At 42.6% G+C, this 13,028-nt stretch overlaps 1 protein-coding gene across 2 annotated transcripts in view; it reads left to right on the top strand.

Annotated features, from left to right (window-relative positions):
* The window catches only part of IMMP2L (inner mitochondrial membrane peptidase subunit 2), a 478,312-nt gene that overhangs the window by 326,094 nt on the left and 139,190 nt on the right, over positions 1-13,028 (top strand). The gene's annotated exons all lie outside the window — the stretch shown is intronic.

The following is a 13,028-nucleotide window of genomic DNA, read 5'->3' as shown; positions in this document are numbered from 1 at the left end:
ACCCTTTTTTTGGAAAAATGGAAGGAATTAACTTAAGACATTCAGACACCCTTTATTTGTTTTTGCTTCACATCAGACCAATATCAGCAAGTAAGTATACTTCTAGCATATGACATATGAAGGACCAAAGCGCAGTGGTAGAGCATCTGCTTTTGTTGGGAGAAACTGATACAGTGGACGCTCGGGTTCCGTGCGGGATGCATATTCGCAACCCGCGTCTGCACATGCGTGGGTTGCGATTTGGCGCTTCTGCGCACGCGCAAAGTACGATTTAGTGCTTCTGCGCATGTGCGACTGCCAAAACCCGGAAGTAACCCATTCCGGTACTTCCGGGTTTTGGCAGTCCACAACCCGAAGAAACGCAACCTGAAGTGGACGCAACATGAGGTATGATGCAACATGAGGTATTCTGGACTTCAGCAATGGCTGGAGGGCCATCAATTCTCCATCTGTGGTCTGAACTATCTAAGCGAGTGGCTGCCTTCACGTCTCATGGCAACAAATGTTGTGGATTAAGTTTGAAATGTTGGTTGTCCTTTCTCGCGGTGCCTTGGATCTGCTAGTAATCCATTCCACTGGGTGGCCAAAAGCTCTAGCACCGTAAGGAAGTGAAACAATTCTTTCCGCCGTCTCTATCCCATCCCATAATTTTGTTATTTTCACTAAGGTAGCTGTGGGCCTTGTGACTTCCAACGCACAGCTCTTTTTACAGTTTTGATGCTTCTTAAGAGAGCTGTACATTTCCTGTTTCAACGAGAACAGAAACCAGGAGCTAGGAGTTAATGGAAGGTGCAGCATTAACTCTCTCTGCAATTTGCTGTGTAAAGCTAAAGAGTGTGTTGCTATGGAAATAGCCTCTAAAACAGCACCTAAGTTCCTTCTGCCAAGAGTGTGATGCTGGTTAGTCTCAATCATTGTATTCCTGGTAGCCATTTCTAGGGCACTGGCCTCTTTATCCCTCTGGCCAAGTTGCTGCATGATTTTTGATCATGTAAGAACCTAGTGCAACCTCATATGAGTCCCATTCTCGCAAGTTACATTGCTCGCTTGCTTAGATGAGCACTCGTCACCACTTATTTACACAGAAGTGCCAGCTTCAGTAATGCAGCTTTCCTAAACAGGGGGCCCTTCATGAGTTTTGGACTATAGCTCTTATTGGTTCCATGCAGCATGGTCAGTGGTCAAGGGTGATGTCCAAAATATATGGGGTGCACCAGGTTGGGTAAGGTTGCACTAATTTCTCCAGCAACTCAAGAGTTCATGAAGATTCCATGCTGCTTCGCCTTGATTGTGATTTGGTTGGCTCGATTACAGTGGTACCTCAGGTTACATACGCTTCAGGTTACATACGCTTCAGGTTACAGACTCTGCTAACCCAGAAATAGTGCTTCAGGTTAAGAACTTTGCTTCAGGATGAGAACAGAAATTGTGTTCCGGTGGCATGGCGGCAGCAGGAGGCCCCATTAGCTAAAGTGGTGCTTCAGGTTAAGAACAGTTTCAGGTTAAGAACGGACCTCCGGAACGAATTAAGTACTCAACCCAAGGTACCACTGTACTTTGATTAGTCAAGGCCTCTTAACACATAGGTTTAAGCACAGCTTGCTGAAGCGAGGTGTGAAGACAGCTTAATGTGCTCTTTATATCATGATACTTACCTCATAGATAAAAGTCTCTGAAATGATTTTTAATATTGGTATCATTAGCACCATTTTCACATTTACAAAACCATCTGTTAGAAACCTTGTGGGACAACAAATAGAAGCATGACCTAGAAGACCTAGTATTAATGAGCATAAGAAGAGCCTTGCCAGATGAGTGAACATGCATATCTAGTCCAGCATCCTGTTTTCAACAGTGGCCAGATGCCCTTGTGAAGCTTCTAGCAAACCCACAAGGTGGCTATAACAGCAAAATCCAGTTCTCACTGTTGTTTCCCAGTGACTTGTTTTCAGATGTGTGGTATCTCTGGTCCTGGAAGTAGTAATATATAACCATCATGACTAGCAGCCACTGAAAGCCCTGCCCATGAATTTGTCTGGTCACCTCTTAAAGCCCTCCAATTTGGTGATCATCCTCGCATCTTGTGGTTGCAAATACCATAGCTAAACTATGTGCTGCGTGGAAAACCTTTCACTATTCAGCCTCGTGGGATGAACCTGGGTTCTATTATTATGAGAGAAAAGAGAAACTATCTGCACCAGTCCCGCCATCTTTCTTTTAAACAAGAAACACCCAAATGTTGTAAACTCTTCATCACAGGGCAGTTGCTCCAGACTCCTAATCAATCCGGTTGCCATTTTCCGTATCTTTTGCTGCTCTACAATATCCTTCCTGAGAGGCAGCGAACCGAACTGTGCATAGTATTTCAAGTCACAACATTTATGCAGCCCCATAGAGTTGTACAAAGAAATTATGGTATTGGCAGTTTTGTTTTAGACCCTGTTCTTAATGAGGCCGAACATGGACTTTGCCTTTTCACAGCTGCCTCACACTGTGTTGATTTTTTCATTAAGCTTTCTTTGATCCTAGTATTCCTTTTCTGGTTTGTCACTGGGAAATACTGGAGTGCAGGAAAGGGTCGTGGTGGCTCACTGATAGAGTCATTAGCTCAGCATGCAAAAGATCGCAGGTTAAACTCTCGGGATCTCCAGGGTTGGGCTGAGGGAGGGAAGGATCCCTCCAGTACCCATGAGAGTCCTATGGAGGTACGGTCTGACTTGGTGTAAGGAAGCTTTCTATGCTCCTGTGTAACCAGGTGATGGGAACATTAGTTGGTATTATGGGCTCCTGATCCATTACGGGGCATAATTGTTTCCACCTTGTGGTCCCAGGGAGAATGTTGAACCTCTGAACCAATACCTGGAGGCATTTCTGGGATGAAATAAAATTCAAGCAAGACAGAGGTATAGTGGGCTGAGAGATCACCACTTATAGAAGTGCTCCTAGGTTTGCTGTTGGTTGTGAAAGCCCAGGTAGCATGAACAGCTGGAAATGCCATTTACCATTTATCAGTTTTGCTCAGGCCTAGGCAAACTCTGCCCTCCAGATGTTTTGGGACTACAACTCCCATCATCCCTCACTAACAGGACCAGTGGTCAGGGATGATGGAAATTGTAGTCTCAAAACATCTGGAGGGCCGAGTTTGCCCATGCCAAGTTTTGCTGGTATCCCAACTGCAGCATTATCTGGAGAAATCTGACCTTGCCTTATTAATTCATACCCTTGCCTTATTAATTCATACCCTGGTCATATTGGAATAATAATAACAGCAGCAGAAGCAACAACAACAACCATTTATTTGTGCCCCGCCCATCTGACTGGGTTGCCCCAGCCATTCTGGGGCACACTGCAATGTGCTACATTATTATTATTTGCAAAGTGTTACATTATTATTATTTGCAATGTGCTACATTATTATTATATGCAAAGTGTTACATTATTATTATTTGCAAAGTGTTACATTATTATTATTTGCAATATGCTACATTATTATTTGCAAAGTGTTACATTATTATTATTTGCAACGTGCTTCATTATTATTTGCAATGTGCTACATTATTATTATTTGCAATGTGCTACATTATTATATGGGCTGCATTATTGACTATTTATTGTTCACCCATTGTGGGCTTTTGAATTGTACGCTGCTTTTGAGGGACTTGCCCAGAAAATGGATGAAATGATTTATTTTTTAAATGCCAACTTAGTGCACCCTCTCACCCCCACATCCCCCTCATTACAAAGGAGACCCTAAAAAGACCAAGCCTAGACCTACTACCCAGAGAAAGAGGGTGCACTTGCTGTGGGGTTTTTTTTTGTTCTGCTTTGCAGTTTTGTTTTGTTTTGCAGAAATACCATCCCTTTTGTCTGATTTCATAGTAGAGCTTGAGGGAAAGGGAGGAAAGACAGAGTTGACAGGCTGATACTGTTTTATCTCTTTGTGCCAATCTCTCCCCCTTCTTGACACCACCAAAAAGTGGTGGTGGTGGGGAAATTCTGCTTTCCTCCTTTTTCAGAGGCTCAGGTATAAGAGATTCTGGGGAACTAACTTTCTTTCTTTCTTTCTTTCTTTCTTTCTTTCTTTCTTTCTTTCCAGTATTCCTTATTCATTTATTTAATAACTTTCTACCTTGCCTTTTAGGGAAAGCCTTTACAAAGAAACTTACAATAAAAACATTAAAAACAACTGACCAAAACCCCATATTTAAAAAGCATCAGGTGAAGTCAATACAGGGAGCTAGAAAAATAAAAGTAAGAAAAGGCTTGGTAGAATTTTTTATTTATTTATTTTTTAAGTGTCAAGCTTCTGTTTAAAGCAGAGATGGCAAACTGGATGTTGGATTTCTGTTTGTGCCACTGTGCAGTTTTTGGAGTCACAAGACTCTGTTTACATTCCAGACTGTTGGAAGTCTCACAGGAGACAGATGTTGATGTTACTGGTTTCCTGTTTCTTTGTCCAGTTGGTTCTCTGACTTCACAGAGAGCAGATGTGTATTCTTTCTGTCCTGCATAGATAGAAACAAATCCTAGCGATGTAGCATATATTTCTTGCTCTTCTGCTGCTGTCTGTATACTCTGCATAATGGGAACATGCCTGGAGCCTCATCAAAGGCTTAGGTCGTTAATCACTGTCAGAGGAGATTCCAAAGTACGGAGGAGGAGAGCTATCTCAGCTCGGTCAAACAGAGTTCCTACACTGGAGACCCTGCACTCCCCCCCCTCATCTACTACTCCCTGGTAGGTAGGGAGCATTCCAAACCCAAGAACCACCAGGTTGAGCAGAGTTTGGAGTACACCAGCTGAAATCCCTCATCTTGGCTCAGCCAGAAACAGACCAGCATAAGCCAGAGCTCAGCTGAAACATTGGGTGATTGACATGTAAAGGGTTTGAACACCTCTGCTGACCCCTGCAGCTACATACATAGTGCTGTTAACCAGTGCTTTTTTTCTGAAAAGAAAAGGCAGGGGAACTCACCACCTGCAGTGGCTAAATGTAAGATGTGGTTAATAAACTCAAGCAGACAATGATCTGGATTAGAAATGGGCACAACTTTCTTGATTAAAGATATAGGTGGATTTTGGCTCAGGCATTGGGTGTACAGTTGTACCTCGGGTTAAGTACTTAATTCGTTCCGGAGGTCCGTTCTTAACCTGAAACTATTCTTAACCTGAAGCACCACTTTAGCTAATGGGGCCTCCCGCTGCCGCCACGCCGCCGGAGCACTATTTCTGTTCTTATCCTGAAGCAAAGTTTTTAACCTGAAGCACCATTTCTGGATTAGCGGAGTCTGTAACCTGAAGCGTATGTAACCTGAGGTACCACTGTACAGTGGTACCTCGGGTTACATACGCTTCAGGTTACATATGCTTCAGGTTACAGACACTGCTAACCCAGAAATATTACCTCGGGTTAAGAACTTTGCTTCAGGATGAGAACAGAAATCATGCGGCTGTGGCGCGGCGGCAGCAGGAGGCCCCATTAGCTAACGTGGTGCTTCAGGTTAAGAATGGACCTCTGGAATGAATTAAGTACTTAACCCGAGATACCATTGTATATCTGTTCCACCCCCTCCCCCACACCAGTAAAAAAAAATTGAATTATTTAATTTAAAAAAGGTCAGGGAACTCATTCCCCCCCCCCCGAGTTCCTCCTTAAAAAACACACACACCCTGCTCTTAACAAAGAAAGGAGCAAACGAATGACTGCAGAGTAGAAGCACAGATGAGTTTTGCAGGGATGCGATTCCACAACTGTGGAGCCACTTCTGGTGGTGCCCTGTCCCTGGGCCACACTTAGTAGTGTGCCTGAGATCAGGGCTTCTGACGCCGATCTTAGACCTGATACTAGATCATATCATATGTGGTCTCAATTAGTCATTTTATAATACATAAATGGAAAAGAGCTGCCTTTGTTCAGTAGAATTTCCCCACAGCAATGGCACGAAATGAAAAGCTCAGTGTGAACACTGCCACGATGCTCTCACAAAAGTCAATAGGAAGTGTGCCATTGATCTTAATGAAAGCAGGATTGGGTCCTCCGCATGTATTAAAAAGGTGAGGGGAAATTGTCTTCAAAGCAACGCTTCCGAAGTTTCCTTTGTGAATTAATGTCAGAAGAACACTTGGTTGATATACTAACATTAGACTATAAAACCATGCTGATAGAGCGAGAAGTCACCCGGCTTAATGAGCGATCAATTCACTCAATACTGAGAGGTTATGGGATGCAGAGGTGGTATTTAGGAAGAGAATGCCTTCTTCCCCTTTGTAGCTGATAAAACTGATATCTTTAAAGATCTCCGTTTTGATGTGTTTTACTGCTTTGCAGAGTTTTTGTTAATAATATATATATATATATATATATATATATATATATATATATAATTGACTTAGGGGAAGTGAGGGAGGAGGTAAAAGAAAGTGATGTTAATGCTGCTGGGTCTCAGAACAAAGTTCAGCTTCACGAAGAGTTTGTCTTTTTAAAATGAAAAGAGAGACAGACAAAGGCTAAGTTACTCCTTAATAATGATCAGTATTGGATTGTGCCCAAATGATTTCTTTCAAGGTGCTGCTTCTTGAAGGTGGAATAGAGTAGCAAATAGTCGTTAAGTCTAAAAAGTGTAAAAACCCTCCTAGGTTAAGCAGCATTTCTGACTGCAAAGTGTTCCGTATTTCTCTTAAGTTCCCAGGTCAGAAGTGCACAAATTCAAAGGATGTTCAGCAAATATAGGTCTGATTTGACAGGATAAAGGTCAGGAGGAGAGGAAAAAAAGATTCACGAATCCTTATAGTTACTACTGCTAGTGGGATGATTTTGACAGAAAATTATAGGAGAGGATTTAAGTGAAGAATTTTGTAACAAGCACTCCAAAGGTGTTCATATATGCTCTTTTGCTGCACTGTCAATGGATTTCTGTTTTTAACCTTTGCCAAGGAACAGTGTGCGTCTTTAGGGTGGGTTTTCTTTTTTAAAAAGACTACTGTGAAGGTGAATTTTGAAAGGGAAATGCTTTTGACTAGTCTTCCGGGGGCAGGGGCGGAGATCCAGATTTTATCACCTGAAGGCCTTTGAATAAAATAAGTTCTGGCTTATCCTCTGGGTCTTTCCAGGCAGAAGGGCAATTGTAAACATAACAGCCCAATTTTCAGTAGCTGTAAAATGGCTACTGTTCCCAGCACTGCTCCCATCTATATGTAAAGAAAGGACACAGAACTCTATGGACCTATAAAGAGGGAGCCTTCCTGCACAATAAGCAGTTCGAAAGCACACCAGTGCAAGTAGATAAATAGGTACTGCTGTGGTGGGAAGGTAAACGGCGTTTCCGTGCGCTCTGGTTTCCGTCACGGTGTCCCGTTGCGCCAGAATTGGTTTAGTCATGCTGGACACATGACCCAGAAAGCTGTCTGTGGACAAATGCCTTAGTCGCCTTTGACTGGACTTAACCATCCAGGGGTCCTTTACCTTTTACCTAGATTACTACAGCTGCTTTTAATATATATATATATATATATATATATATATATATATATACACACACACACACTATATATATGTCTATTCAGAAAGGCGTCCCACTGAGCTCAGTAGGGCTTACATCCAGGTCCATGGATAAAGGGCATTATCCTCAAAAACAATATTGTACAGAGTCTGGACCAAAAGCGTAGAAGTTCATGGAAAGTCTGAAAACTATGGAAGTGAGAGGGGAAGGGACTTGATGGTGATACAGCTCATGAGAACTAAATGATATGTGCCAATAGTTCTGTGGCACATTTAACCTTAACCATTATATTGTGGCACAAAGTTTTGTGGGCTAGAGCCCACTGTGTTAGATGGATCATATGATGCTACCATCTTCTGAGGTAGCTGTGGATGGCCATCTGTCATGGATGCTTTAGCTGAGATTCCTGCAGGAGGGTTGGGCTAGATGACCCTTGGGACCCTTCCAACTCTACAGTTCTAGGATTCTAGGATTCCTCCCCACAGTGAGGGGCTGCTGCTGCTGAGCTAAGCCTGTTCACGCCTTCAAAGCACATGTTCACTGGACATGAAGGGTAGCAGAGTGAGATGGCACCCCCAAGCCTTATTGCAGTCAATAGAAGTTATGAAATGGGTTTGTAGGCCTGTAGCTGCAACCTGGGTTCTTGATTCTGTGGAAGAGGATCTGTGCAGATAGGCTCTTTCACTGGACATGCGGAAATCAGGGCAGGACTTGCCAGTAGGAAATTCTTCACCTTCCACTTAATCAGATGCACAGATTGAAGGTGAGCCCAGAGCTGCTGTTTACCTGAAACGTGGATTGATGCTCTGAATGCAGGTAAACAGTACTTTTAATGGTTATTTTGCATTGTCTTTATGGTATTTCAAGCTTTACCGTATTTATATATACCATTGTGTACTGCCTCAATATTTTGTATGCGCCAGCAATATAGGAATGTGTTTTCAACTGAATAGATAAAATAATTTTGCCAAAAAAAGTGTTTATTGAAGCTGTACGGTGTGGCTAATTTAGTCACAGCAGCAATGTCCCTGGCCTGCTTCTGGGGATCTCCTGGGGACCTTTACAAATCAATGCTTGTAGGAAACTGGAATATAACACACACAAACACACACAATAGCAAACCTAAGGTCTTCAGTGCTTGGGTACAGTGGTAGTCCTTGTAAGCCCTAAGGAACAGCAAGAAAGAGGAGGCTTTCTGTTTCCACTTCTGTCCTCTTCAGTTTACATTTCAATCCGAATTATAGAATGTGAGGGAGGAAATCTGAACGTGTGTATATTTGCAGCTGCTCCAAATGTTTAGACAGTTGGCTGGAAATTGGAACCAGATGTTGTATACTATGATCTCCCTGTTCTTTGCCTCAGACGAAGTGTCAGGCTCGACAATACCAACATTTCATTAATGACTTTAATTAGAACCGTAAAGAAATCATGGAACTAAGCACCTGTGACGTTCTTTATCTAGAAATGTCTACAGATGCTTCTTGCCAAAAACTAACATACAAAGAAGCTGAATTATCCATAGTGTTTTCTGCTTCAGTTAAAAACTGATTGTTCTAGACTACACTTTCCTGGTGTGTAAACAATGTGCTCTTTCCCTTAAAATGCAGTTAAATGTCCATTTTCTCTTTCCTGTCATCCAGATTTTACCTGCATCCAAAGTAAAAAATTGCGAACAATTTGAATAGATTATTAATACAGGGATGCATTGTTATTTAAAATTGTTAATGCTTCTTAGAATTTAAATTCCCCAGACTTACACATTTTTTGGGCTCTGTCTTTAAACAGTAATTCCTTATTTAACTAGCAAACAGGGGCATGTTATTTCCATTCATATTTGTTATTTAATGATGTTCTTAAAAAGTGTTCTCTTACAGCATGGTCCTGTGCATATCTACATTAAAATAAATCTCATTGAGTGGGCATCATGGAAACATGTGCAGGATTGTAGCCAGAAAGATGCATAACAGTATATGTAGTAAGTCTTAATATCAATAGATCTTGCAAAACATCTTCCAGAGTTTATAATCCAAACCTTTTAGTATGCACCATGTATGTTTGCACGCTGTTAAGCATCAAAGTAATGGTCCTTGATCACTGTGATGACGTGGACTGCAATCTTGCTTAATTAAAATCAATGGGACTTTTGCTATTGACTTCAATAGAATCAAAACTGCATCTGTGAAGATCAATGCCTCAGCTTCCTGACACTTTCAGTTCTTAATTCTCAAATTATAAATGTATAAAAATGCTGCTTTATGATTTTTCCTCTTCCCATTGGCACCGATCATGCCATAGTTTCTGGAGAACAGAATGCAAATCCTCCCCCCAGGATGTTGTGGTAGACTGTGGTAGTTGTTATATCAGATAAAGAAGCACTGTCATGAACTGGCAGGACAATGGGGAGAAGGAAGAGAATCCCAGCGAGAGGTGTAGCTGGGACATGGACACACCGGTGCAAACTGGGGATGGGGGAGGAGAGGTGGGTGTAGGAAGTTGTGATTGAGGGGATGGGGGTCAGTGCACAGGACCCAGAGCAGTAGGACCTATCACCAGAGCCAGAGGGACCCCTGTCTCCATGATCATGGCAGGCTATGAGTCATAGGGAGAAGTGGGAGTGTCCTCTAGGAGGATGAGGCAGGCAAGGGCCCACAGCCCAGCTCCCTAGCTGGCCCATAGTTGTCAACTTTTCCCTTTTCTTGTGAGGAATCCTATTCGGAATAAGGGGATTTCCCTTTTTAAAAAGGGAAACATTGATAGCTATGAGCTGGCCAGGTGGGTCTTGCTAGCTCAGGGAGGAGGTGCGTGATTCCTGAGCTGGAGTAGGCTCAGAACAGGTGAAGGTCACCTGCCTCATCAAGCCCAGGTGCTGCAATTAGCAGGCAAAGTACAAAAGGGGAGCAGAGTTGAGGTGCTGTGATTGCTCAACTGCCCATGTTGCTGGACCTCAGCTTGGTGTTTCCAAGGATACGCCAGCATCTCTGTGGGACAATGCTTTGATTTTGGACATGTGGATTGATCCTGGACTGGGGACTTGACATGCTGACTTGCTGCCAGGTAGGCCAGGGGGTTCAGGACAAGCACCTTTTTTGATATGTAAGCCAGGATCCTTCTCATGGCCATGACCCAGTTGAAGATAACTATATCAAGGTGGCTTCTTAATTATTTCTACATTGCCTTCAAATTTAAAATCTATGTGTCCACATACTGTTGTTCTCCCAATCCTGAGTTGTATTAGGAGAAAAATGCAGCAGTTCAAGTGAAAGACCAAAATGGGAGCCAAGGAACTGAGAGAATCTGCTGGAAAAACTTTAATTGAGCTTGTTGTGGAAGCAATAATGTATTTATTTCAAGTTTGTGTGGGAAAACTAATCAATGTGTCCTCAGTCATAATGTGACATTATGTGCATGGGTGTGAAACTGATGGCTATGTGTTTGGTGCATACTGCGGCCCAGTGAGGTGGAGTAGATTTATTTGTGCTCCATTGTCTCAGCACAGCCATAGAAAAGGCCCCGTTTGTTGTGCCCACCTTCCATGCTTCAGGCAGAAAATGGACGCAAAGCAGACCTTAAGGGCGGGGGAAGCAGTGGGGAAGCTTTTTCATTCAGAGAGCCACATTCCCTTTGTCTCAGCCTTCCAGGGGTCACATGCCAGTGGTGCATGAGGCAGGGCCAAAGCAGATGAACAACAAACATTAAATGTGCCTTTGTGCAGTGGGCTGGTTTCTACACCGAATCACATCACCCCATCTTCCATCCAGACAAGTGAGAAGCACCATCAGAGTTCCATGACACATTCCAGTCAGGCAAAAGTTGCTGGGATACAGAACTGAGCCAGTGAGGAGTCTGGCCTGGGGAGACTTTCAGGGCCAAACAGAGTCCTGGAATGCCTGAGATATCCCCCACCCCTGATATGTTCTTGTTCAGGATGGTTTGAACTGTCTTGTGTCCCTTGGTGGAACAGCAGAATACAGACATGAATTTGGGTGATGTAGCAATATTTCCTGAAGTTTGTGACTGAGGTTTGGCTGCCTTCATATCCTTGAGTTAATATATATAATATAATTTATATATAAATAAATAAATATGTATTATATATTATATATATAATAAGAGCAATAATACAAAATGTGAAAACTTGAAACTATTGCATAACTCAAAAACACAACACACATTTTATAAAGCTGGAGAGAACATAATTCCGTTAGACCATCATAAATATCACATATGGAAGGTCAACTGGGGGAGGGGAATCTGGGCCTTCTGAAATGCCTGCATATGCAGTAATTTGACATAATGGAAAATAATTTCAGAGCCATGGGACCCCCTCATAGCTACCAACCGTACTCATCTAGGAGGTGGGCTGCCTTGTGGCACAGTATAGTTTGAATTACATACATCCAGCTATGGTAGACTGGTGACTGGGTGAGACCCACCATCCTGCACAGGTTTGAACTTGCTGTCTTTTTGGTCCCTTCCAGTTTCAGTTTATTATGTGTGGGGATTTTGGTTTGGAGTTTTTCAGTTCACCTATGCTTTTACAGTGCAGTTCATAATATATAATTAACATCCATAGGTTAAAAACTCCCGCACATCATGACCACAGTCCAATGAAGCTGAGTTCATGCATGTTGAAGCTTCTGTTGTATTTTGGCCTACCTATACAATAAAATGCCACAGGCTTTAGGAAATCTGCAGTGGTTAGCTGCCTGAGAGATAGCAATTATACAGGATTCTTCTATTCTCAGTAGTGAAGGACAATAATAAAATCAGCATGCTAATCGCCGGTGTGAATTGATAATGAAGTGATATGATCATGGCGCTTTCTCACAATATAGCAAGCAGAACACATTTCATAATTTTAACTTGCAAGATGCGCTATTGTCAACTGGGTATTAAAGGTTTAGAAGTGAAAGAATAAGCACAATAGAAATATGCTTTTTTGTTAGTCTACTTTTTTCTTCCTTACTGGATCTGCCAGCACATTAGCCTTTTAAATGAGTTGAATCTAAAACAGGAACTGCTGCTCTTCCTTCTATTGAAAATTACAGTTCTCTTGTTTTCCTTTAAATGGCAAATTAAAACCTTGGGCTTGTCTATGGCATTCTTCCTTCTCACCGAGGACTGTTTCAAACAAAGGCAGCCTTATGGGCAGCTTCCTGGTGCTTATACCCAAGCAGGGCCAGCCCAAGACTTTTGGGCACCTGAGACGAAGCACAAAATGATTTCCCCCCACTGGCCAGGCAAGAAGGGGTGAATGAAGATCAGGAAAAAGGGGGGGGGGATAAAGATCTGCCTCAGGTACAAGAGTGGGAGGAGACATGTATCACCCCCTATTCACTGAGAGGTGGGGGACTGCTGAGGAGATGGCAGATGTGGTCTCAAGGAGCATACTGAAGCTGTTGTTGTCACAGCAGTAGCATTAGCATTAGCAGCAGCTGGCAGTGCATTCCTTGGAGGCCAGATCTGCTGCCCTGTGATTCCTTTTTTCTTTTATTTCCCAATTTTTTTTATTCATTTTATAACACAAAT

Source organism: Podarcis pityusensis (genome assembly GCF_964106645.2).
Source record: "Podarcis pityusensis genome assembly, chromosome: 10".
Lineage (NCBI taxonomy): Eukaryota > Metazoa > Chordata > Lepidosauria > Squamata > Lacertidae > Podarcis > Podarcis pityusensis.
Note: the sequence above shows the minus strand (reverse complement) of the source record. Positions and strands in the feature narration are given on the sequence as shown.